The sequence below is a fragment of the Peromyscus californicus genome, unplaced genomic scaffold (assembly GCF_007827085.1).
Source record: "Peromyscus californicus insignis strain IS unplaced genomic scaffold, ASM782708v3 Scaffold_15__1_contigs__length_86483966, whole genome shotgun sequence".
NCBI lineage: Eukaryota > Metazoa > Chordata > Mammalia > Rodentia > Cricetidae > Peromyscus > Peromyscus californicus.
The window spans coordinates 30,189,610-30,215,030 of record NW_026294447.1 but is presented as its reverse complement, the minus strand read 5'-3'; the positions used below and the strand labels follow the sequence as shown (position 1 = coordinate 30,215,030).

Below are 25,421 nucleotides of genomic sequence, written 5' to 3'. Positions count from 1 at the left end.
CTCCTGGCTAGACGTGTTGGGAGAACCGATTTACCGCTGGCGGGAGGAGAGGGTCAGCGCTGTGCCTGCAAATCCCCAAGCAGAGGAGGCGCGGGGGCGTTGCAGGCGGGCGGGGTTGGGGGAGGGGAAGCGGTGGCAAACCCGAAGGAAGAAAGCTAACTTCAGGGGCATCCCCCTCCTCCCCCCAGCCTCTGTTGGAAATGAACTGCCGATCTGATTGCCCACTGTCGGGAGGTTAAGGGTTTTTTAAAAAAAAGGTGTCACCAGGTCTAGCTGTGGCTGTTAAGGGCAGTGTGAAAAGTGATTAGCTCCAACCCCGCGGAGAGAATCCCTGCCTGAGAGCTACTGGCTGACGTTCCCAGGCACCCGAGGCTGGCTTCCAGAGTCCCCTAGTCGGAGGGGGGTGATTTGCTTACTAATCAGATGGGAGCGGATTCTGAAGAGAACATTTACATTTGGGAGTTAGCGCGGTACCGGCGTAAAGAAGTGATGCTGCTGACCACGTTTAGTGTGCAGAGCTGAACGCGACCCCGGGAGTAGGCAGAAAGCAGGCCTGGCCACCTAGGTCACTTGAACTGGGGAAGGATGTGAAGCAGGCAAGGTGTGGTGCAGAGGAAACCCGAAAGGCCTCTTGAAGAGGGTATTGGGCAGGGCCCGCCCTGGTTTTCCTCTGGTAATTCTACATAGATGTCCAGTTAAATCCCGGACCGGGACCCAGACCCCAGCAAAGCTCCCGGAAAACCCCTAGAGCCAGTCATTGACGAAAAGTCGTTCCGTAACTGGAGCGGTCGGAACCCAGCCCTTTCCGGTTAGAGATTATGAGCACTTGATCTTCGGTTTCTGTGCGCTCCTCCTCCGTCCAGACACCAGTCTGAAACAAACCCGAATAGAAGAGTTTGGGGGATGCTTTGGGAAGCTAGCTAACAAGCATCCCTTCCTCGCGTACTTGGAGAAGTCTTGCACCGCACAATTCCTCCCAGGATAGGATGCTTTGGAATTTTGCTACCAATAGAACTCTAGAGGCTTTACCTTTGCCTTGCGAATGCACAAAGGCGCGCACACTCAGGCACACCCACACCCACGGGCTCGCTCCGAGTGCGCGCGTAGGCACCTGCGCATAATCAAGACCCACACAGATGCCTCTTTGGGAGATGAACTCAGCCTGGAGTACTTTAAGTGGTAACTGCTCCCATTTCCTCCTCTCTTTCCTGGGCTCCCCTCTTTGCCGCCCAGCCCAGGTTCCAGGTTTATCCCTGGATGGTGCATCCCTGGGTTTAGCAATCTGAGCTATCCTTTGGCTGCCTGATTCCAGAAGAGCAGCGTGCCTGGGGCTGCGGTTCCCGCCGCACAGTCTCCGTCCAGTTTGGCTACACCGGCTGGGGCTCCCGGTTCCAGAGCAGTCTCCAGCAGTAGATTGCAGAGCGTGAAGCGAGTTCGAGAGTCCGGGCATCCACTCCGAGCAGCTAGATACTGGCCAGTAAGATTCCATGCCAATTTGTAAAGGGACTCTGGAGGACAAACACTTCAGCCAACACCCTGAAGTCTCCACTAAAATCGAGAGCGCTTCCCCGGTGGGCTTCTGGTCAAGGAAGTGGATAACCCAGTGCTCCAAGAAATCCCAGGCGAGAACCTCCACGGAAGGGAGGTCAGTTCTGGAGGCACTCGAGAGAAAGTGATGCTTTCTGATTTCTCTTTAAACTTTGCAGCTTTGAGGACTCCAGGGCGACCGATGGAGTCGCCCTAGCTCGGTCTCCAGGCAGATCCAAATGAGCACTTCCAAGTACTTTAGGACGTGGGGGTGACTCCTTTTTCCTTCAGGACTGTCCCACTTGTCCAGCTCAGCTGAAAGGAACTAGAGGTCTCCAAGATAAGGATTTGCAGTTCCAAGAAAGGGACAAAGTATATATCCGAATACTGAATCAGAACCCCAAAGACTTTGCCTATCTGGATTGAGTAACTTCCTTTTTCCTTGTTTTTGATTACATTTTATACCGGGACAGAGGTGAGAAAAGGACTCACCACCAATTGGGCCAAGTGAAGATGTTAACAGTAGGGAACAAGACAAAATTCAAATTTCACCTTGGGGTGCTTTTAATTAAACCCGCGGGGGGTTGTTTTGCGGTGAGAAAAGTGACATCAGCGTTTGGCTGAAGTGGGGAGCAGTGCATAGGCTCTCAGTGTTCTTTCTAGGTTCAACTCTTTCCAGGCAGAAATGGCCTCTTAACTTCACCTTCCAGGGCAGCGCTTACTGCTGAGGGTGTTTGCCTCTGCTCTCCCCGCTCCACCTCCCTCTAGGAAACTGTGTCTGCTGAGGCAGGAATCTTTCACTCTGCAGGTACTGTGTTGTTTACGTCCTTTGCAAGCTAGTTCGAAATTGCAGAGGGAGGAGAAAAAAAAAAGCTTTATTTTCCATGATTGTTTTTCATAAAGGGTGCTAGAGCTAACAGAAAAGTAACAAATAAAGTAATAAAACATAATTTTTATCATATAAATAGTAATGAAATATAAAATAATAAAAAGTATCATTTGTTTTGTTGTTTTAAGGTGCCCACACACATACTCATCCCCCCTGCAACCCCCACATACACACACACACACACACACACACACACACACACACACACACATACACACATTCATCCAGCAACTTTTGGAAGTTGGTTATTATAAGAAGTTTTTAATTTACTTTTCCAACTATTGTTGAGAATAACTAATGCTAAAGCTCTGAACATTTTCAAGAGTTCACACACTTTAGAATAGGACTATTTTATCCAGCATTTAAAAGGGAAATTTTATCTTCAATAAATCATTTGGATTAAATTTAGCTTATTTCCTCAACAACTATTGATCTTGGTTATCTTAATTCGTCCCAAACTAAACTTATGCCAAATCATTTTTTTTTTTAAGTTTCAACTTCCTATCTCCTCCAGATGACTTTCCTAAGAATTGATGGCCATAAATGTTGGAATTCTCATTTTCACAGAATGAACCAGTTTTTTTTAGGGCTGAGTGTTTTCCAAATTTCAGGCAATAAGTCAAAATGAGAATATTTTACAGTCAAAATATTATATGTCAAAAAAGTATCCCTAATTTCTTTCTTTCTTTTTTTTTTTTGCATTGGTTTGCTCTAATGTGGTGAGAAAATAAAACCCACTCCTTTTAAAAAAAGGGGGGGGGCGTTAACTACAGAGTTCATGAATCTTATTTCTGTGAATGAAGGCATATAGTATGTCATCACTTTAGTTCATTATATTCTTCCTTGTGTGTTCTACGACATACACATTTCAATTGGCAATATCTCCAGGTTTTGTGGTGATGAGTCACAGTTGTGTTACCAGCCTCTGGTTCCTTTTAATAACCAAAGGCTCTGTGACTTTCAAACTTAGAGATGATATGAAGAAACAAGGAGAGATAAAGTTTTGAACTGAACATTTAAAACATAATTTAAACTAAAACAAATTCCTTGCACTGAAGTTTACATTAATAGCTAACGTAGCTGTGACCTTCATAACTTCTAATCACTCATGCACTTGTGACCTTCAGAGTTCTGCAATGTTAAAAGTTTGCTTCAGAACTTATCTCTGACATATCTGAAGCCCATGAGTGCAGAATATTCTGGCAACTAGGTCTTACCCAAAACATCTGTTATCTTAGCAGAGTTGAACACCTGGCTTATTATCTCTGACATAATAAGTTTTTATACATAATTTGGACTAAAAGTATAGGTAACTATACTCATTTTATTACACCTGAGACAAAGACACCTTGCCCCCCACCACACACAGCTTAGTTTGTTATTTCTTGAGATTTACTTGACTTTAGGAGCATATTACTTCCCGGAATCTGGCTATCATAGCCATAACCTCAATCCTATGGCTCATGACAAGACTGTAGCAGGAGAGCCAGATCTTCTCATTTCCTAATGGGGAGGAATCTAACACCAAAGACTTAGTTAATCACTGTATGGAATGCTCTTCTCCCTCTGTCTCTCACCTTGTCTCCCCCACCCCACCCTAGAAAGGTTAATGTTGGATTTTAAATTTGGAAACATAAATGGGGGCAGGGGAGACTGTTCTGGGTAAGGAAGGGATTTCTCAAGAGTTTACAGAAAGGAGATTATCTTAGTGCTAAATATTGCTGGACAAAAAGACAATCCTTAAGCATTATTATAGTTAACCATCCTTTTCTTTCTTTCCTTCTTTGCTTATTTGTTTATATGGTGGCAAACAGACTCCACATTAGATAATAGACTTTTTAGTTATTATAGATACAGTGTATCACTCCATTGAAAAATATCAACCATTCTAAGAAAGGCATGATCGTAGTTACTACAGATACAGTGTATCACTCTGTTGAAGACTATCAACCATCCTAAAAAAGACAAACTAGAATTTTGATTTCTTCCTCTCATCAAAGATACTTTGTCAAACTAGATGGATCTAATTGTTATTGTTATGTGAATCTATACTAAAATGTAAGTGACCCACCACAGTCTATACATCTTGGGAATATAAAGGCAAGTTGTTTCCTAAATAATAAAGCTTGTAGTAAAATATATACAAGAATGGGGCTACTTTGATTACTCTTCATTCACTGAACTGAGTAATAAATGTAGTACTTTTTACACTTTCTCATATTTTTATATTGCCTTGGGAAGATTGTTAAAACCTAGTTTTAATTTATGAAACATATTCTATACGTGCATATTCACATATGTATAACCTCATGACAATTTCCACTTAATTTCTAAGCTTCACTCTAAAATCAAGCTAGTTGTGAAATAGTTATTTTAAAGACAAAAGTTTGAATTATTATAACTTGAATTATGCTAAAGACTGGACACAATGAATCCTATTAGATGCAAGCAATATGCCTCATGAAAGACATTAATGTTCTTCTGTTAAAAGAGCAGTGGTAAACTATGTAGTTCCTGTATGCTATTCAGCTTTATTTTACAGATTTAGTTTTTGTTTTTTTCTTTTTTCCTGCAAATTCATGATTATTTTCTACCTCAAATTTCAGACTGGTGACCACAAGTGGCCAGTAACATGACACCCACTTGATTGAGACAATAGGGTGGATTTTTCTGAAACATCAGGCCCCAGAGACTTAGATTAAGAATTTACTTCAAGAACCACATGAGAATAGGAAGAAGTAAAGTGCTAGAGAGGCCCACAGAAATCCACAAAGATACTCCCACAACAGACTGCTGGCAATGGTCGAGAGATAGCCTGAACTGACCTACTCTGGTGATGGGATGTGCTAGAAACCCCATCCAACGCCTGAGGGATCTGAATGCAGAGATCCATGGCTAGGCCCTGGGGATCTCTGGGAGTCCAATTAGTGAGAAAGAGGAGGGTTTATATGAGCGAGAATTGTTGAGACCAAGGTTGGATAAATCACAGGGACAAATAGCCAAACGAATGGAAACACATGAACTATGAACCAATGGCTGAGGGGTCACCAACTGGATTAGGCCCTCTGAATGGGTGAGACAGTTGATTGGCTTGATCTGTTTGGGAGGCATCCAGGCAGTGGGACCAGGTCCTGTGCTCATTGCATGAGTTGGCTGTTTGAAACCTGGGGCCTATGCAGGATTGCTTGGCTCGGTCTGGGAGGAGGGGACTGGACCTACCTGGACTGAGTCTACCAGGTTGATCTCAGTCCACGGGGAAGGCTTTGCCCTGGAGGAGATCAGAATGGGGGGTGGGCTGGGGGGAAGGTGAGGGGGGCGGGAGGGGGGGAGAACAAGGGAATCCGTGGCTGATATGTAGAACTGAATTGTATTACAAAATAAAAAAAAAAAATTACTTCAAGAAAGATAGCTTGTCTGCTTAAGGCCCCCCTGCCAGTGTAGCTTGGTCTGCTTAAGGCCCCCTTGCCAGTGGGATCTATCCCTGGAGCATGAGCTTGCTTTTTGGAGCCCATTACCTATGATCGGACACCTTGCACAGCCTTGATGCAGGGTGGGGGCTTAGACCTGCCTCAACTGAATGTACCAGGCTTTGCTGACTCCCCATGGGAGGCTTTATCTTTTAGGAGGAGGGAATGGGGGTGGGTTAGGGGAAAAGGCTGGGGATCAGCAGGAGGAGGGAAGAGAGAAAATTTAAAATAAAATCAAATCACATACTAAAAAATAATTTACTGCAATATATTTGATTAAAATGCATTTATATTAAGGTAAACTATATCTGATAAGTTTTATGAGTATGAAAGCACACAATCTCTTCCAGAACTCTCTCTCTCTCCCTCCTTCCCTCTCTCTGTCTCTCTGTCTCTGTCTGTCTCTGTCTCTTTCTCTCTCTCTCTCTCTCTCTCTCTCTCTCTCTCTCTCTCTCTCTCTCTCTCTCTTCTCTCTCTCCCTCTCTCTGTTATGGATTCAGGTATGCTAGAATGTGCATGTATTTGTAGATCTGAGGTACAAATTGAGTGTACCAAAATTTGTGAGTCTCCAAAAATTGCTCTCCACCTTACGTATTGCATTGTGTTTTGTATTATATTGTATTGTATTGTTTTCTATTTTGTATTATACTGCATGCATTGCATTCTATTCTAAGTCTATTCTATTTCATTTTTGAGACAAGTTCTCTCACTGAACTTTGAAATAAGTTTCATGTGAGGCTGGGTGGGCCAGCAAGCCCTCAGGATTTACATGTCTCCCTGTTCTCCTACCCCAAGTGCTGGGGTCTTACTTGGGGCTGGGGAGCCGAACTCAGGTCTTTCTTTATGCCTGCTCAAAAGGCACTTTGAAGCACTGTGCCATCTCCCCAGATGCCAGAACGAATTGACATCGACTTCCATAGTATGTCTTAGGAATTTGCCTCCCCTCTAGTCATGGGCTTTGGTATGAAGACTAATTTATTATATGTTCTTTATTCATGTTTTATGTTCATAGTCTTTTTTTAAAAAAATGAGCACCGTTAGTTTGGTTACCATCTTTTAAAGTTCCATGGTGTTTATTGCTCTGATCTCTGTAGCTCAAGAATAAAAAGGAAACTTTTTTTTTTTTAACATGGCCACCAAACTTCTTTCCTTACACAGTGATGTTGTATTCTCTGATGACAGTTTTGCTCATGCCAAGGAAATGCATGGATCACCTTGCTTTTGACTAATGCCCTGCACTATGCCTGGAAGATAGGAGTTAACCGTGGTTTTCAGTCTTTGTTTCTCACAAAGTGCTTAGCCAATAGCCAAGTTGTTCCATTATGATTTTGGTTTTATTTCACTACTAAGATTTATGAAATACAAATGTCTCTTTCTTTGTCTCTTGTGAAACTTCTTCAAGTTATGAGCAATCCCCAACTCTTACTTCCCTATAAGGCAACTTTGGAATATCTAACTAGTCTTACTTCCCTGCGAAGCAATGCAAAACACAGCATAGGAAACCATTCAGCCATGTTGCTTGAACCCTTAGAGTTTTGGGCTTTAGACAAATTCAAATATTTAGCCAGAAGAAAAGATGAATCAGCAGCTAACAGCAGTTGCCCAGACCCAGGGTTTGGTTCCCAGAAGCCATGTCAGGATGCTCACATGGATCTAAAATTCAGCACTAGGAGGCATCCAGCACATTCTTTCTGTCTCCTCTGGTGTCCTCAGGCACCCACATAATCACCCCCCTCACTTATACACACACACACACACACACACACACACACACACACACACACACACACACACATTAAATACATAAATAAATAAGTCTTTAAAATACTTTGATTTGGGGTTTGTTGAGCAGTATTAATAACTGCCTTGTAAGCTAGCTATTAGAAACTATCTTTTTCAAGTCATGTAATAAATGACTCAGTTTTACTAAAATATATTACAAAGAATCAGACTCACAAAGAACTTCCCTTTTAAATAAGGATAAAAATGTGTCTATCAAAATGATACTAAAATCTTCAGAAATATGGTAAAGACATTCTACTGATACTTTTATTTTCCTTGGTATTAAATTTGGATGAGATAATATTGGTGAAATTCTGAATACTGATGTTGCTTTGTTGAGATTTTACCTCAAGATATTAGAAAGGAACAGGTGTCATACCTGTCCCTTTGGTGAGATCTGCCATGAAAAGAACACAATTAAAGATTCTTCCATAAATATTGCTGAGTTTCCCCTTGTCTCTTCAACTTATTATTAAGTCTTGGCCATTTTAGAGGGAGCTAAACCGCTTGAATGGAAAATAAATATTGGATCATATTAATCGTTAGTAAATTAACAGATATTTGGAAGAACATTTTACAATAAGAGTACAGAAGCATTATAAAATATTTTAAATATTTCCTCACCAATAGATTATAATCTTCATTAACATCTATACTTCATAGCAAATGTAGCTATTGTCAAATATTTTTTATTTTAGCTGTATTTTATTTCTATGCAATACTATTTTTTGCTGTCTTTAAAGTGAATTTGTTTAGTTCTAATCTCAACTTAAACTATCATCCATTATATCTTTTGATTTTGCATAGATATGCCAAAAATATAAGCACAATATTGCCTTATTTTTCTTTTAGGTTGACATGTTTTTAACACATCAGTTACACGATGACTTATAAAACTGCAACCTTTTAAAATAAAAAAATACGTTTTTGAAAAATAGTACAAAATTTTGCTTTTTGTGGAAATGTATTAGAAACAAGAAATTTAAAATTGACAAAGTTTGAGATCCAGCGAAAAGGACCATGGTATATTGTAAAATGTGAGTAAAACCTTTCTTTGTGGTTTTTAAACAAATAAATGAGCATTTATCTTATAGTTTCACAAATACATTAATTCTACATTTTATGGTGGAAAATTTAAAGATTGTATAGATTGCATGTTATACTGATAAACTATAGATGTATTTATATGCAATTGCTCTAATTATTTATTTTACAAATAACATGCTTCATAACTAGGAAGACCTAGAGTAGCCTTCATTCAACGAGCCTTGGTATGATTCCCTAGTTTTCATTTATGTAAAAGGGTCTATAAATCTTGGAAGAAGAAAATAGATGTAGGACTCAAAAAACGAAGGCCAATTATAGGTTAATTCAAAGCTACATTTACAATTTCATATGTTTATCATCTAGAAATTCCATTTTAACTTCAAATGCTAATTCTTTGCTGCCCAAAATGTTGTCTTATACTCCACAAAGATAACTATTTTTTGCTTTTTCAGTCACAAGTGGTTAAATGGATGATTTATGAGGAAGAGAAAGGTATGTAACATGCAGGTTTCTTTCTCCAAGCATTGGTTTCCTTTTTTTGTGTTAATTCATAGATAAACCCACAGATCCATGCATCACTCAGGCCTCATGAGAGAAGATACTTCTTTCAGTAGATGACAATTAACACAGAAACCCACAACAGGTGAACATACAAAGGACAAGAAACATTAGAATGCTCAGCCCTAAGTCTGTACCATATGCCCTGCTCAAGGCCCAAAGATCTATGAAGAAGAGGATGTGGAAAGATTGTAAGAGTCAGAGGGGGTCATTTTTGACTTCAAGGAAAGCAGTGTTTTCAAGATACAAAAAGGTACAAGACCACAAGCTCAAGTGAGACAAAATCCCAGTACTGAAGAGGGGAGATGGGCATGAAGTCTCATCTCTAGCTGAGGAACTATTCACATTTGATTACTTCTGGAAGAAGGAAAGTTCATTTTCTTCAATAGAGTAACACCTGTTATACTGACCACCCCCCAGGACAGGTGCTGCACCAAGGAAGAGTCAGAGAAACTAAGTTCTGCAGGCACAGGGGGAGTGTTGGAAAGGTAGGGAGATGGGCAGGACCTGGGAAGAATTGGGGGAAAGAGAATAATATGATTAAAACAGAGTGTGTGGAACTCTCAAAGGATAAATAAAAACATTATTTAATTTTAAAATTCTAGTTTTGCTTTTCTGGAAACAATTGTTTTCTGTTTTTTTTTTTTTTTTTTGAGGGGCAGATGGACTCATAATTATTTCTGTGTTGTGTATGCTTTGCTTTTCAGGGATAAAATAATCTCCCAGTGGGAGTCTGTTTTCTTGGTTTTTGTTTTTGTTTTACTTCCTTGCAATATATCTTTGCTATAGTGTGCCCTAAAAAGTAAATGCTGAAACTGAAAGGCGACAATACTGAGCACAGCCGGAGAGAGTGGGCACGGTTCTGAACAAGCTCTGTTTAGTTCTGGCAAAGAAAGTGTCTGGGTATCATCTCCCAGCCGATGAAACGTGCTGGAGTGTCAGTTATGACCCCATTACAAACGCTGCCCTTCCGACTCTGTGCAGATCACATTTACATACACAAGGAGTTTTTATTAGACACGGTGTGACAACGAGACCTCCTGTAATTGTGTTTTCTCGTTTCCAACACTATTTGCTTTGCTTATCCCTTTGATGCTGAAATGTATAAAGGAATGGAACCAACTTCATTTAATCATTTATTTTGTGATTTTTTTTTCAGAAACCGCAAGCTTTTCTCTGCTATTTTAATATTGAACCGAGCATATGTTAGACACATGAAGCATGGGTGAAACAGATTGCCCAGCTTGGTAGGTCATATTTTAAAGTATGTTTTATTCTATTCTTAAACCAAAAAGTGTTTAACAGGTGAAACAGAATGGCTACCAGGAGCCGTAAAACAAGCTGATGAGATAGATACTTTTAGCACTCAGCAATCCTGATACAAAGCCACTGACCAGCTGTTCTCTCTGTTGTTTCTAGCAGTGTGGGGATCATCCCTGTGAAATGATGATGAGTCAGCCTTGGCACGCAGTGTGTTAAGCTTAACTCCAACTGAATAAGTAATTTCTCTATCAAATATGACATTTGATTGTACTGTACCACTGTTTACCCAAAATTATAATCAGAAAATTGACATTTATCATTAATTCAACATGTAGCACCTATGCTTTCGTGTGCATATTCCTATCCTGACATGTTTTGTGATATTTACAACCTAAGAAAGGAAAAAATTAACATATATATTAAGTTTTAGATTACATTTAGAATAAAACAGGATCTTGATGTTTGGAAGGTTATTTCAGAGTTGTGAAAATTATCTTCCTCCTCTATTGTTTGTGTAAGGATTACATTACCTCATCAGTCCTGATGCCTATGGTCAGAAGGAACTCTTGAAGACAATTTTTCCTATATCTGAAACATACATGGTAGCAGTAGTTATTAACTACTCCATATGATTCAAATAAGTGCAAATTAATACGTATTAGGGATGCATATACAAGAAATAATGTATTACTTCAAAAATGACTATAAGTATACATGCCTGTCTGTAATAACTACTTTAAAAGACATCCTATTTAGGGCATAGTAAAATGACTCAGTCAGCAAAGTGCTTTCCAGGCAAGGATCATTACTTGAGATCGGTCCCAAATACCCAATTAAAATTTCAGGTTCTAGTGAGAAATTCTGAGTCATGAAACAAGATGAGTTCACAGCTCTCATTAGAAACAGCACCTAAAGTTGTCCTCTGACTCCCACATTCAGACACGCACATACACACAAAAACACACACACTCATGCACTTCCACGTGCAGGAGCACTGCTCCCACACAACTATCCCATTCATTCACATTCCCAAGTATTTGAATTTACATGGATAGAAATCTAATTTTGATAATAATCTGCAGATAACTATTTTAACTGCAAATTTAAAATAAAAAAAAATTAAAATGACAAGCTAACTTTCTGTGCTTGAATTTAAATGCAGTAAAAACCATAGTAACTCTAAAAAAATACTTTTCCTTGAAAATGGAGTAAATTGGATTTTTTTTTATTAACCTATAAGTTAGTGGTGAATCATTAGAGTTCTGAAAATTAGAACTCCCCAGTTTTCTTGATTTTGGGCAGATTGCGGTAAACATAATGATGGAGCATCACCACCCATAAAGGGCTCATGTTCTGAAATGAAAAGGAAGCATTTAAATATGTAATTGAATTCAGTACACTCCAGGACAATGTGAGGCATGTCTGTTTCTGAACAGTGAGCTGATTCATGCCTTGATAAGGAATTTTAATTTGAAAATCAGCAATGAACTTATTTGGTCTATGTAAAAGTATAATAGATAAGAACCTCTATTTGGGAACTACTTGTGCATTAGTGTTGAAGATGAAGAGATAACTGAGCATTAATTAAAAAAAAATTCCACAACAATAGTTATTGTTGTGTAAACATGAAATAAAATGTGTGAGTCTGAGACAGAAAAAAAAAGTTAGATGTGAGAATTGACAGAAGTAGATTTAATGGCTAATCAGATCCTTAGACCGATTCTCAAGTATTTTATTCATAATGCCTATTATTCATAACAGAAGAAACTATGTGAGTCTCTTTCTCTGGTAATTTATAGCAAAGGTATACTACAGAAGAGTTGAAGACTACTGTGAGGCAGAGCAACTACAAAGAAACACAGTTACAGACATGCCATAGAAGCACAAAAAAGGAGATATTGATGTTCATAGGCAATTCATAGCTTTGAACTTGAATAAGCTGTTTGTTGCTAGCAAATGTTTGGTAATCAGGTTGGCAAAAATATTTGGGAAGGAAATAAGAATGATTTGTACATATAACCCTACCTCTAACCCTTGATAACTCTAATGATATCTGTGATTGAAAAGATTCAACCTCGGCTGACTTTGCATTGCTATATGAGATCATTGACTACAGAGTTGGGAAGAATTATGCACAGTTGACCTCAGCCAGCCAACAAGCTGGTTCTAGCTTGCCAATGACGGCAAGATGCAGAAGTGTCCCCATATGACTTTTTTGTTGTTATTCTGTTAAGGATTCCACAATGTTGACCAGTATACTCCCTCTTGAAATCTCTCCCAGCATGTTGTGCTAGTGGAGGGATTTGTATGACAGAGATGGGATAGGGAGAAGGGGTTGATTAGTTCTGTAAATAGAGCCACGTTTGTGGCTGATTGGGAAAACATAAGTGATTTAAAGGGCTTATGGTAAGTGGTTTAAAGCAGTCACAGATGGATGAATATGTTCTCTCTCAAGTGAAAGCTGAAATATTTTAGTGACTATCTATAGGAGTGTAGAATAGTGCTCACTAGAGGCTAGGCAAGGGTTTTCTATAAGGAACCTGAATAGCTGCCAGCAAAATGTAGTAGGGAAGAAGAGTAAGCTTTAGTGTTGTACAGCACAGGGATGTCACTATACTCTGCACTGATGTGTTATATATTCTATTCTTTAAAAAAAAAAAAAAAAAAAAAAAAAACAGAGCTGGGCGGCGGTGGCACACGCCTTTAATCCCAGCACTTGGGAGGCAGAGCCAGGCCGTTCTCTGTGAGTTCGAGGCCAGCCTGGGCTACAGAGTGAGTTCCAGGAAAGGCACAAAGCTACACAGAGAAACCCTGTCTCAAAAAAAAAAAAAAAAAGATTTTGAAGAATCCCAACACAAAGAAATGACAAATATTAAAAGAAATTATTTAGTTTTATGATTTACATCCCCTCTATCTCCCTCTTTCCCTCTCTCCCTCCCTCTATGTGTGTGTGAAAGTATGCATGTGCATATATACGTACCAGCCCATGTGTTCAGCAACTATGGAGGGTGGAAACACTGGTTTGCCTGGAGCTGAATTTACAGGTTGCTGTGAGGTGCCTAACATAAGTGCTGGGGCCTGACTCAGGTACTCTGTTGGAACAGTAATGGCTCTTAACTGTTGAGCAAAGGAGATGGAAATGTTAATTATTCTTATTTTATTAAAATATATTGCATATATATGTATATATAAAACAAGTCATCACACTATGTTTGATAAATATACAAACTAATTATATATAAAGTAAAATTAGATAAATACTTCTAAGAATTTTGAAAGTCTCTTTTACAAGGTTACAGAATTATAGTTTAAAGAGCCGAGAAACAGTTATAGAAATGTTTAACATCTTTAGGCATCAAGGAAGTGTTAAATCAAAACTACTTTGAGATTTCTTTTTGTACCCATCAGAATGGCTAAGATTAAAAAACAAAAACAAAAAGACAGGTGAAAGCAAATATTGGAAGGGTGTCTAGTGAGGGGAATACTCACTCATTGCTTGTGGGACTGAAAAATTGTACAACCCCTAAGGAAATCAGCATGGTGGCTTCTCAGGAAGATGGAAATCAATCTACCTAGGTTTCTGCTGTACCACTCTTGTGCATACAACCAAAGGACATCTTCCCACAAAGACACTTGATCAACAATGTTCATTGTTTGCTCTGTTCATAACAGCTAGAAAATGGAAACAACCTAGATGTACCTCAACAGATGAATGGATAAAGAAATGTGGTACATGTAAACAAAATGGAATATTACTAAGCCATTAAAAAGAATAATTTACAGGTAAATGGATGAAACTAGAAAAAAAAAGATTCCCAAGTGAAGTAATTTAGATCCAGAAAAACAAATATGGTATGTAATTGCTGATATGTGGATATTAGCTGTTAAGCCAAGGATAACCAAGTTAAAACAGATAGACCCACAGAGATTAGGTATAGAGTAATGGAAACAGGTAGCCAGACAGTTGTTAGTAGGAAAAGGAAACAGAATGGAGAGTTATGGATGGTTGAATGGGGCAGAATGAAAGGATCAGTTGGGGAAGAGGAGGGAAGGAGGTGACAAGTAAGAAAATATGGAGAGAGACAGCTAAACTTATGGGCTATTTGAAGGGTTGTATGGAATTCTAATACATTAGAAGCTTTGTATAATAAATCCATTGAGGACGGGAAATTTAATGAAATCACCGAAAAAGGGGAGGGAGACAGAGTCCCAAATGGACATCTCTGTCTTCAAACAAAGCTTCCAGTACCAAACTGGATTGCATCTAATTAAGTTGTTGGCCAAATGAGTCTCTTAGGAGCTCCCAAACAACACAGAGTGTTGCCTAGACTATAGGTTGCTCTCCACAAACTGATAGCCAGGCCCCATTGCTGAAGATGATATCTACACAACTCATTGAATGTGGAGAAGTTGAGCTAGTGCCTACATAGAGTCTTCACCTCATGCACTATTGTCTTTGATACAGGAAGGTATTCTGCATGCCACCAAATGAGAAATGTAAACACCAAGTGAGCCACAAACCCTTTGCTCAACAATGGTGTCTTGTCTGCAGGATGTGCTAGTAAAATTTTGGCACAAAGCTTGTGGGAGCAACCAACCAATATCTGATTTTAAAATAGGACCACTCTATAAGATGGAATTCATATGTTCCACTGCTTGGGTGACTGAGAATCTGAGACTAGATAGCGAAAGATCTAGCAAACCAAATATTATGGTTCTTTAAAAAAAGTAGCAATAAAATGACCCCTAATGATAGTCTGCTATACTTATAGTGTCTTTCTCAACCATCATCAGAAAATCTTCCTCCTGCAGCATATGGAAACAAATACAAAGACTCTCACCTGGACATTGTGTAGAAAATGAGAGACCTTGGAGGACTCAGGACTAAAAAGGATGTCTCTATCAAATCCCTCCCTGCAGGGCTCAGGTCACCCTGCAGAAGAGCAGACAAAAAAAAAAAAAAAAAAAAAAAAGAGTATATGTGCCAAAGCAGATGGAGGACACCAAGAAAACAAAGCCCTCTAAATCAACAGAATCTAAGCACATATAAACTCACGAGACTAATGCAGCATGCACAAGGCCTACACAGGTCTGTACCAGATGCTGTCCTGGAGCTGAAAGGAAAAGTCGACAGATGCTCCCATTCCTAACCCTGTAACTATCTCCAATTGGTATCCATTTGCAAATGAAAATGAAGTTTCCTCCAAGCAAGTCTCACTGGAGAAACAAACTACTCTTAGGGGCAGATGGCTTAGGAGTAGATGACCAACAGAAAATGAACTCAATGGCATCATTGGAGGTTCCTTGTCTCATCATGTCATGTCAGGGCTTTAAAAAACAATTTTAGTACTATATATATATTTTCTTTTTCTTTTTTTAACCCTACAAGTTCTTTGCATATATATTATGCTTCTAGTTTATTGTTTTTATGGGATTCCTGAGTGTCTGAACACATGGGTCTCTGCATCTATATTTGTTTTGTGTATCTTTTCTTAGGCTCCTTTTCTTCTGTGTGTTTTGTCCTATTCTTAATTTATTTTCTAGTGAGAGACAGAAAGGGGATGGATCTGGATGAGAGAGGAGGTGGGAATGAACTGGGAGAAGTAGAGGAAGGGGAAACCACAATTAGGATATATGAGGGAAAAATATCTATTTTCAATAAAATGAGAAACACATGAAATGAAAAAGAAAGTCTTCTAATTTCTATTGTTACAGAATTATACTATATAATATAAGACACCCTTCTGTCCCTGCAATATATTTCTTATTATGATGTAATATGTGGCAAGGACTTCTTTTTCTCCTTATTCTCATGTATTTTATGTTTTCTTTATGCTGAAAGGTGTACGAAACCTGCAATATTTAGGATTTAAGGCTGATGGAACTTTCATGACTGAGAAATTTTAACTTGTAAATTGTTTTCTGATACTGTAAAAAGTATTCTGTATATTCAGGTCTGATTTCAGACATTTCAAGGAAAATGTTCACTTTGGCTGTGCTGAATAAACAGCTTTTAGGGCTGGTAGTTAAGTCACTTCTGCCTCCAGGGGAGGGAGAAGTGAGTGATGGTGTTTTTCACCTACAGCTGCTGGACAAACCTGAAAAGAGAGCAAATATTTGCTTAAATATTTAGTGGGACTAATTCTATGATGAGAACTGGGTCTTATTGTTATGTGATTGAAAAAACAACCTTTGAAAAAAATACAAATGGAAATACCTCACCTTAAATGATGCTAGCTGGTAAATGCAAATTTTAGTTCCCCAGAACATGTTCAAAACCTTCATCAGTCCACATTTATTCATCATTTCAAATGAATTCCAACCTCCCCATCACAGAGATCAGTCTCAGTGCTGTACAACAATTCACACATTCTCATGAGATCGTAAACAAGAAATGACTATGTTGAGAACACATGCATCTGATATGTTTTTACTTTTGTTCTTTTTGTTCCCCAAAGAAAATGAACTAAAAAAAAATCACATAGACATGATTAACATTGTTTACTAAAAGAAAAATGAAAATTCAAGTTTGTATTCTTTAGTCTGTAAGATGGGGGAGCTGTTGTGCTACAGAAAATAGGCCCATTCCATTCCTTTCAGTACTTGGCTCTGATTAAACCATTTTACATGAAAATGTTGACCCAAGCCTTTGTACATGATAGCATGACTGAGGCGGCATAAGCTAATGAAAATGTGTGTCTAAAAGTGCTCCTTTTACCCCAAGTGTCAAACCTTGCTTTACTAATACTTTATTTAGAACAGGTACCAATCATTTCTACAACACCAAAATTCATTGATTAATATTTTATTTTTGAACTAAAAATCATCAAGTTGTACCCAAGAGAGTCTGCACATCTGGGCAGCATGAAAGTATGTTTATTTAAGAATAAAGGCCTTGTTAGCATTTGACTATGCTTCCTCTTAAACCCTGATAGACCCAACAAATCTCTTAATCCCTGTTAAGGGTAAGTGAAAAGAAAGCAATACTAATTTAACCTTGAGTAAATCCAAGTCAGGAAAATACAACCAGAATGTCTTTAATTTTTAATCTTACAAATATGAATACTGACAGGGGCAAAAATATTAATATCATAAATTATAACTGAAAATTATTTTAAACTAGACTAGAACCTGGTCACAAGCCGGCAAATGTGTCATTCATTTATACAATCGTTCCCCTGCTATGGAAATAACATTAGCAGTTACCTTCTGCTGTGGATGTGGGGATATGGACAAAGAGAAAAGCTTCTTTGCTGTGTGTGATTGCTTTTCTAATCCTTATCTCAAAAGTTAGGAAGAACCCACAGCAGTAGGCAAGGGAGATAACAGTGTAGCTTCTCTGCAATGTGAGCAACCACTACATGGGAATTATTTCCTTAAACTTGTTAGTCACCGGCCATTGCAATACGCTATCAATGCCCTTTTATATGTACTAAAAATATGATGATTTAAAGCTTATGTAACTCATGACTCTAGATTAATGAGTGTGAAAAGTGACTGATTGTCCTGAAAAATGGTAGCATTGCTAGAACCCCAGCCACCCAGTCACAGTTTGTAGCTGACCGTGTCTTTGTTTAGGCATTCTTTGTTAGTACTTCAGTGATCCAGTTCCAACCCTCAATACCTGGGAACATTATTTTGTATTTTGCACTTTCAAGTCAGGCTTGATGTCTTTCCTTGATGTGTCTGTAATGTCTACTAGAGTAGGCACTGTCTACAAGAAATTTAAAATGGAAGAATATTTATATATGATGGCATGTATCTCCCCATACAGCAAAGCTTGACGTTTGTAAGCATATGTTAAATGGTTCCTCCCTCAAGCTCTTTTAAAGTATGGTTAACAAATACTGCATAGCCGGGCGGTGGTGGCGCACGCCTTTAATCCCAGCACTCGGGAGGCAGAGCCAGGCGGATCTCTGTGAGTTCGAGGCCAGCCTGGGCTACCAAGTGAGTTCCAGGAGAGGCGCAAAGCTACACAGAGAAACCCTGTCTCGAAAAACCAAAAAAAAAAAAAAAAAAAAAAAAAAAAAAACAAATACTGCATATATTAATGGTGCACAACATGATAGCATTGGATTTGTATACAATTTTAAGCTGACATTAACAGTCACTTGAATATATCTGTCACTTTGCACAGTTATCTCAAATTAAATGAATCATATTACTTGTAAATAAATACTATTTTTCTACTATTAACTTTGACTTCATTTAAGAGTTATACAAAGAATATCACTGAATTTTTTTGGGGGGGATAAATCATATAAACATAGACCGTATAGTATTTCTGCTGACTTTATGAGTACATTTTAATAGATAATTCAAACCAGGTTATAATATTTAGTGTACTATTACTATCTCCTAACTCCAGATGTGTAATAATTCTCACAAATGATTCCATAGACCAATGTAATGTTTTACATACTGAGTTTAATGGCATGGATGGAACAAGTATTTATTTTACAACTTCAAAACTTTAGAAACAGACAGATCTGAAAGTATGGACTTTGTAAAAATTAAAGCTAAAATGAAAGTGGTGAAATTTTATTATATTCCATTAGCAATTGCTATAACCATTAAGCCATTTAGCATTAAGTAAGAGAAAAGGAGGGAGGGAGGGGGAAGGAGAGAGGAAGAGAGGGAGAGAGAAAGAGAACACAAAGGATGTCCATTTAAAAGCCTGCATTTACCGGGAGTGGTTACTACAGAAACTGGCTTTGGATCCATAACTATAGTTTTATTTCTTGTCTGCCATATACCAGAGTATGGTTTTGGGCAAACTGATTGAATTCTCTCAATTTATTCATATAAAAAAGAAAGATAACACTAGATACTACACATTAAAATTAACTGAGGTAATATTTTTACAACACATAAATTCCTGGGATTAAAAAATACATAATATCCTAGATGCCCCTCAACCAAAGAACAGATAAAGAAAGTGTGGCACATATATACACAATGGAGTTACACACAGTAGTAAAAAACAATGACATTATGAAATTTGCAGGCAAATGGATGGAACTAGAAAACATCATCGTGAGCGAGGTAACCCAGACTCAAAAGGACAAACATGGTATGTACTCACTCATAAGTGGATACTAGATATAAAGCAAAGGATAACCAAATTACAACCCAAAGAGGAACAAATGGATCACCCTGGGAAGGAGAAATAGATGAGATTCCCATGAGTCAACTGAGGCTGAGGGGTGGACAATAGAGGGTAGGGGGTGGAGGATGAGAGCATAAGGGAATGCGATGGTTAAGCTGGAACAAAGATGGAGTGGGATAGCAATGAAGGAAAAACCATAATAGAGGAAGACAGCATGGGGATAGAGAAAAACCAGGTTCTAGGGAAGTTCCCAGGAATCCACAAGGATGACCCCAGCTTAGACTACTAGCAATATTGGAGAGGGTGACTGAACTGGCTTACCCCAGTAATCAGATCAGTGAATACCCTAACTGTCATCACACAGCCTTTCTTCTTTTTTTCCCCAGTAAAGTGAGTATTTAAATTAAATGCAAATTACAGTTTTTGAAAGACAAAACATGCACTCTTAGAATTTTATTAGTAGAAATTTGGACTAAAGAAATCATGCCAAGTGGGACATATGTGTGAAAGCGAAATTCTGTGTTGTTTTTGCCTGCACAAATATGAGCACATATCACACACAGCCTTTCTACAGTAACTGATGGAAGCAGATGCTGGGATCCACAGCCAAACACCAGGCCAAGCTCCAGGAGTCCAGTCACAGAGAGAGAAGATGGATTCTGTGAGCAAGGGTATCAAGATCATGATGGGGAAACCTATAGAGACAACCAAACCAAACTAGTGGGAACTCATAAAATTTAGATCAACAGCAGTGGGGTGTGCATTGGACTGAACTAGGCCCTCTTCATAATCAAGACAGTTGTGTAGTTTGATCTGCTTAAGAAGACCCCTGACAGTGAGATCAGGATCAATCCTTGGTGCATGAGCAGGCCTTTTGGGGCCCACTGCCTATGGTAGGACACCTTACACACCATTGGTGCAGGGGGAGGGGCTTGGACCTGCCTCAACTGAGTGTATCAGGCTCTACTGACTCCCCATGGGAGGCCTTGCCTTGGAGGAGGTGGGAATGGCAGGATGGGTTGAGGGGGAGGCTGGGAGGGAGGAGGGAGAGGATGGCATCTGTGGTCGGTATGTAAAATGAATAGAAAATTTCTTAATAATAATAAAAATGCATAATATCAAAGTACATGAAAGATTTTTCAATGTTTAGCAGGATAAATAGAATTCTGACTTACTGTTTTTCAATCCCCTAACTCCTCACAGATCCTCCCCACACACCCAATTTCATGTTTGTTTTTTTTTTTCTGTCTTTAGAAACAAACAGGCTAATAAGACGTATTTTAAAAAGAAAGAAAAAATCATAACACACACAAACAACTAAAACTCATAAAAACACAAAATCGAAACCATGTAGACAAGCAATTGTCCAGTAAAACAACAACAACAAAAAGAAATGCCAAAGCAATATGGGACAAAAAAAAGTCTACAAAAAAATAGCATTGATTTTGTTTGCTTTCCATGGGCCTATTCTTAAGTGTGGCTAATATGCTCGGTGAGATTCCGTTGGAGAAAATCTTTTTCCTTTGTGCACAATTGTTAACTGGAGATAGCGTCTTGGTCAGGGATGGGAGATCTTGTCCATTTCCCTCTCAGCGCTGGGACTGTGACTTGAACCTGTACAGGCTACCACAGTCTCTGTGAGGTCATATGTGCCTTAGTCCTGATGTCTGAAAGACACTGCTTTCTTAGTATGGCCCTCCCCTCTGGCTCTTAAAATCTTTCTGCCTTCTCTTCTGCATAGCTCCCTGGTCCCTGAGGGGAAGGGTTTGATGGAGACATCCCAGTTAGGACTGACTGTTCCAAATTCTCTCACTTTCCACATATTGTTCAGTTGTGGGTCTCTGTGTTAATTCCCATCTGCTGAAAGGAGAAACTTCTCTGATAGTGATTAAGATAGGTACTGATCTATGGGTCTAGCAGAATATTATTAGGAGTCATTTTTTTGCTATGTTCCTTTATCAGAACAGATAGACCTAGGCCTACAGTTTATCATTGACTTACTTTTTAAAAATCAACCTCTAGGAAAATTACATATTTGTTCATATCCATAGAAATTGTTTTAATCAGAAATAACACTGGTTTCAAGCATCATTATGTACCTGACTGAAGTATAATTTAATTGTTTTCATAGAAATGTGAATGTCAGCATTATTAATTTTTTCCATGAGTTTTGAAAGATTGAATGTTGTAATATTAAGGTTCTGATATTTTGATAAATCACAAATACAGATTTGGGTACTTTGTATTTATTTTTGGTAAATATTTTCAAGAGAATGGTTGTCAAGGTCTATTTTCAAATTTCATCTAAAATTAAATATATTTCATAATAAATAGAATTTCTTAATCATTGATAGAAACCTTCAGGTAAATAATTACAACCAGATGTCTGTATCTTTGTTACATATGTTACCATTTTTAACATTTTATATAGCAGGAACATCATTCATTATCATCAATATTATTTGAAATTGTTTCATCTGTAACATTTTGTTACTGATGTTAGTTACAGAAGTTAAAATGGCAGACCACACCATCAAGTAGTTGACTTCAAACTCTGGAGCAAATTAGTTAAACTGTTCATCTCAGAACCTTCTACACTAAAATATAACAGTGATAATACCTACTTATTTAGTTGCCACAAGGATTAAATAAACTGACAACATTGAAATGCCCTGCATAGTGCCTTATTCACAATCAGTGTTCAATTAACATTAATCAGCCATTATTTGTCTGTAGGAAATTAAGATAGATTCTTTGGACACTGATAGTTCAAGAATAAATATTAAAATTAGGAAGTATTGAACACATGAATGTATGTCAGATTTTCAAAATGTCATAATTAATTATGTCACTTCTTTACATTTTTATTCTTTTATTCAAACTACTTACATCAAAAAGTACTTTATTCAAAGTTTTTTTCATCACGAAAGTCTTTCCTCCCTCTCAACTGTGTAGGTAAGGCAATTTATACTTCTTGGCTAAGGTTATCATGGCTCTCTGAAGAGAGTATAGTTTCCTCGGAGCTGGAATGGCAATGAGGATATATCATTGCTGGGATCAGATCATTAGACACGACCTGTTGAAAGTAGGAAAATATCAGAGAAATATTCATCACATAAAATATTAATTCCTCAACATGAAAAGACTGAAATGAGACTTCAGAGAGTAAGATAAGAAAATATAAAGAAGAAAATGTCTTTCAAAAGGAAGATATAAATTAGAAATTTTCCCCAAAGCCATTAAATATTCCTTGAAAACAGGTAAGAGGGGGGAGTAAAGGAATGCGATTAGCCCAAAGCCAAAAGAAAAAATATTTAAAAATGCCTTTCTGCTTATTTGTTTTCAAAGTGATCATATCAGACTCTCAGAGGGCTTTTCCATTTTGTTCCCTTTAATGAAAACAAACATCACACAAATCCCCACATGATGGCAATGCTGAAATAGGAGATGTTCAAACAATTTTCACATGCTGCACATCAACATCCTTTCAATGGGACTTTGAAATTATATCAGCTTCTTTTATTAAGACATTTGATTAAATAATTCTTTAACCTCTTTTCTTGTGACTAACTGAAATCATACAGAAGGATAAGTACATTTTATATTACAAGCAGTTCTCTAGCTATCTATATTTAATTTTAGTTTTTTGTCCTTGACTAAAAAATAAGAAATTATTTTAAATATTCCAATGGGACAATGAGATACCTCAGCAGGTCTGGGTACTTGATGCCATGCTGGATAACTTTAGTTCAATTCCACAGGGTGGAAGGAGAGAAGCACCTCATACAAGTTGTCCTCTGGTTTCTATCCAACTTTGATGACACAGGCACTCACACACATACTCTTTTGCACATGTGTTCATGTGTGCACGCACACACACACATACACACACACACACATTATGAATAAATTTAACATATAACTTAATAAATAAAATGTCCTATAAGATTAACATAATTTAACGCATGTCATGAGTCCATGAGCATGTGCCAGTGTATCTTATGGAATTTACATGTTTAAATAAATTCACCACTTTATACTTCAAATCTAAATGATATAAAGAAGGCTTAAAATATCATGTTAAGATATAACAAATGCATTTGAGCAATTGTATGAAAAGTTTGGAATGATTAGAATACACAGCTCCAAGACAATAAAGTTCATGTTGATGTTTTTTTTGCTCAAATACTGATGGGAGCAAATTGTCCCATTAAAAAAAAATAATTTTCATTATTATTATTTTTTACGTGTGTGTGTGTGTGTGTGTGTGTGTGTGTGTGTGTGTGTGTGTGTGTGTGTGTGTGTGTGTGTTTAATGCCAAATGTATGTGTTTGCCTGGGGAAGGCAGAGAAGAGCATTGGATCCTCTGGGGTTGGAGTTACAGGCATTTTTGAGCTGCCCAGCATTGGTGTTGGGAACTGAGCTTGGATCCTCTGCAAGAGCATTAAGAACTCTTAATTGCACAAACATCTCTCAAGCCTCCAACTATCACAGTTTTACATCTGATTTTTTTAATGTTCTAATGTTTGTTTTACTATATGATTTTGAGTTGCCTTCTTTATGGTTATTCTGATAACCACAATTTATGTATTTAATGAAAATATACTAGATTAGATTGCTCATTGATTAAAATTGATAACATATTTTTTTTTAAAAATGGTGCTATATAGCTATACACCTCCACAGAGATTATATTTTTTATACTCCATGGTTATCTGCTTACCACTCTAGTTGGTGGCATGCACCTAGGAAAGTGGGGGCCTAAAAATGAGGCAGTCTAAAGTCTCACGCAATAGCCAGCTTTATTCAGAGCACAAGACAATTTACACTCTGAGGCTTAAGAAGTAACCTGAGTAAAGTGTACAGTCACAAGGACAAGCCACACATAGCAAAAGCATGTTTTTCAACAGAGGCATACAAACAAATAATAACAGCCATGTGTAATGAATAATCAAAAGTGAACTCACTCCTATCCACTACACCTGTGAGAGGCACAAAAGCACATGCCAAGAACAATTCCGTGTTTTTGAAGCAAGTGAGGTCACAAGACTTGTCTTGTTTTCCTGGAGTGTTTTCATAAGCACTCAAAATTCACCTCTCATGACTCCATTTTTGGACTGTGTTCAGACAGTCATCAATAATGTTTTTTTTCTAAAATATTGTTTTATATTATTATGTTGTAATAAAAGGGAAGAGAAATATTTAAAAACTAACTTCATCCTGTCTTCTTTTACCTTGTATTGGTACGCTTAACGGTGGGTGTGATTTTAAAATTTTATTTATTTGATTGTGTGGTTATGTTTTCTGCAGGCAATTGAAGACCTGATGGTTCCTTTTCTTTTTGACCTGAAGGGTTCCTTTCAAGAATATCAGCTAGTCCACATTCTGAACTTATACTCATCGTGGAATGCCTCAATTTACCTTCAGATTTTAAAGAGTAGTTTTGTCAGAATAAAGGATTCTGGAACTAGAAATCTCATTTGGTTCAGAACTTTGGACTTGGAATCCCATTATACTCTGTTCTTCAGTTCTAATGTCAGTATCATTGAAGGTTGTATGCAATCAATCACATTTTTCTTGGTGCTTTCAAGATTCTGTCCTTTGGCTTTCAATGTTTTGATGTATTAGATGTGCATGTATTTGAACTCATTCAAGTGGTATTCATTAATCTTAGATGTTCAGATGAATGGTTTTATTATATTTAGGGAATTTCAGGCCTTAAATATTAATCTATGCCTTCTCTGCATATATAATAAATGTATATGTGCACTTTATAGTA

At 37.8% G+C, this 25,421-nt stretch overlaps 1 long non-coding RNA gene across 4 annotated transcripts; it reads left to right on the top strand.

Annotated features, from left to right (window-relative positions):
* Positions 1-41: 41 nt before the first annotated feature.
* On the top strand, positions 42-25,421 carry LOC128110777 (uncharacterized). Of its 4 annotated transcripts, none has more exons than XR_008218327.1 (3): positions 42-2,335; positions 10,430-10,517; positions 24,953-25,421. It is a non-coding gene; the product is annotated as an uncharacterized LOC128110777 (long non-coding RNA). The 4 variants fall into 4 exon arrangements; XR_008218329.1 differs by lacking the exon at positions 24,953-25,421 and adding an exon at positions 15,328-18,534; XR_008218328.1 differs by lacking the exon at positions 24,953-25,421 and adding an exon at positions 10,690-13,202.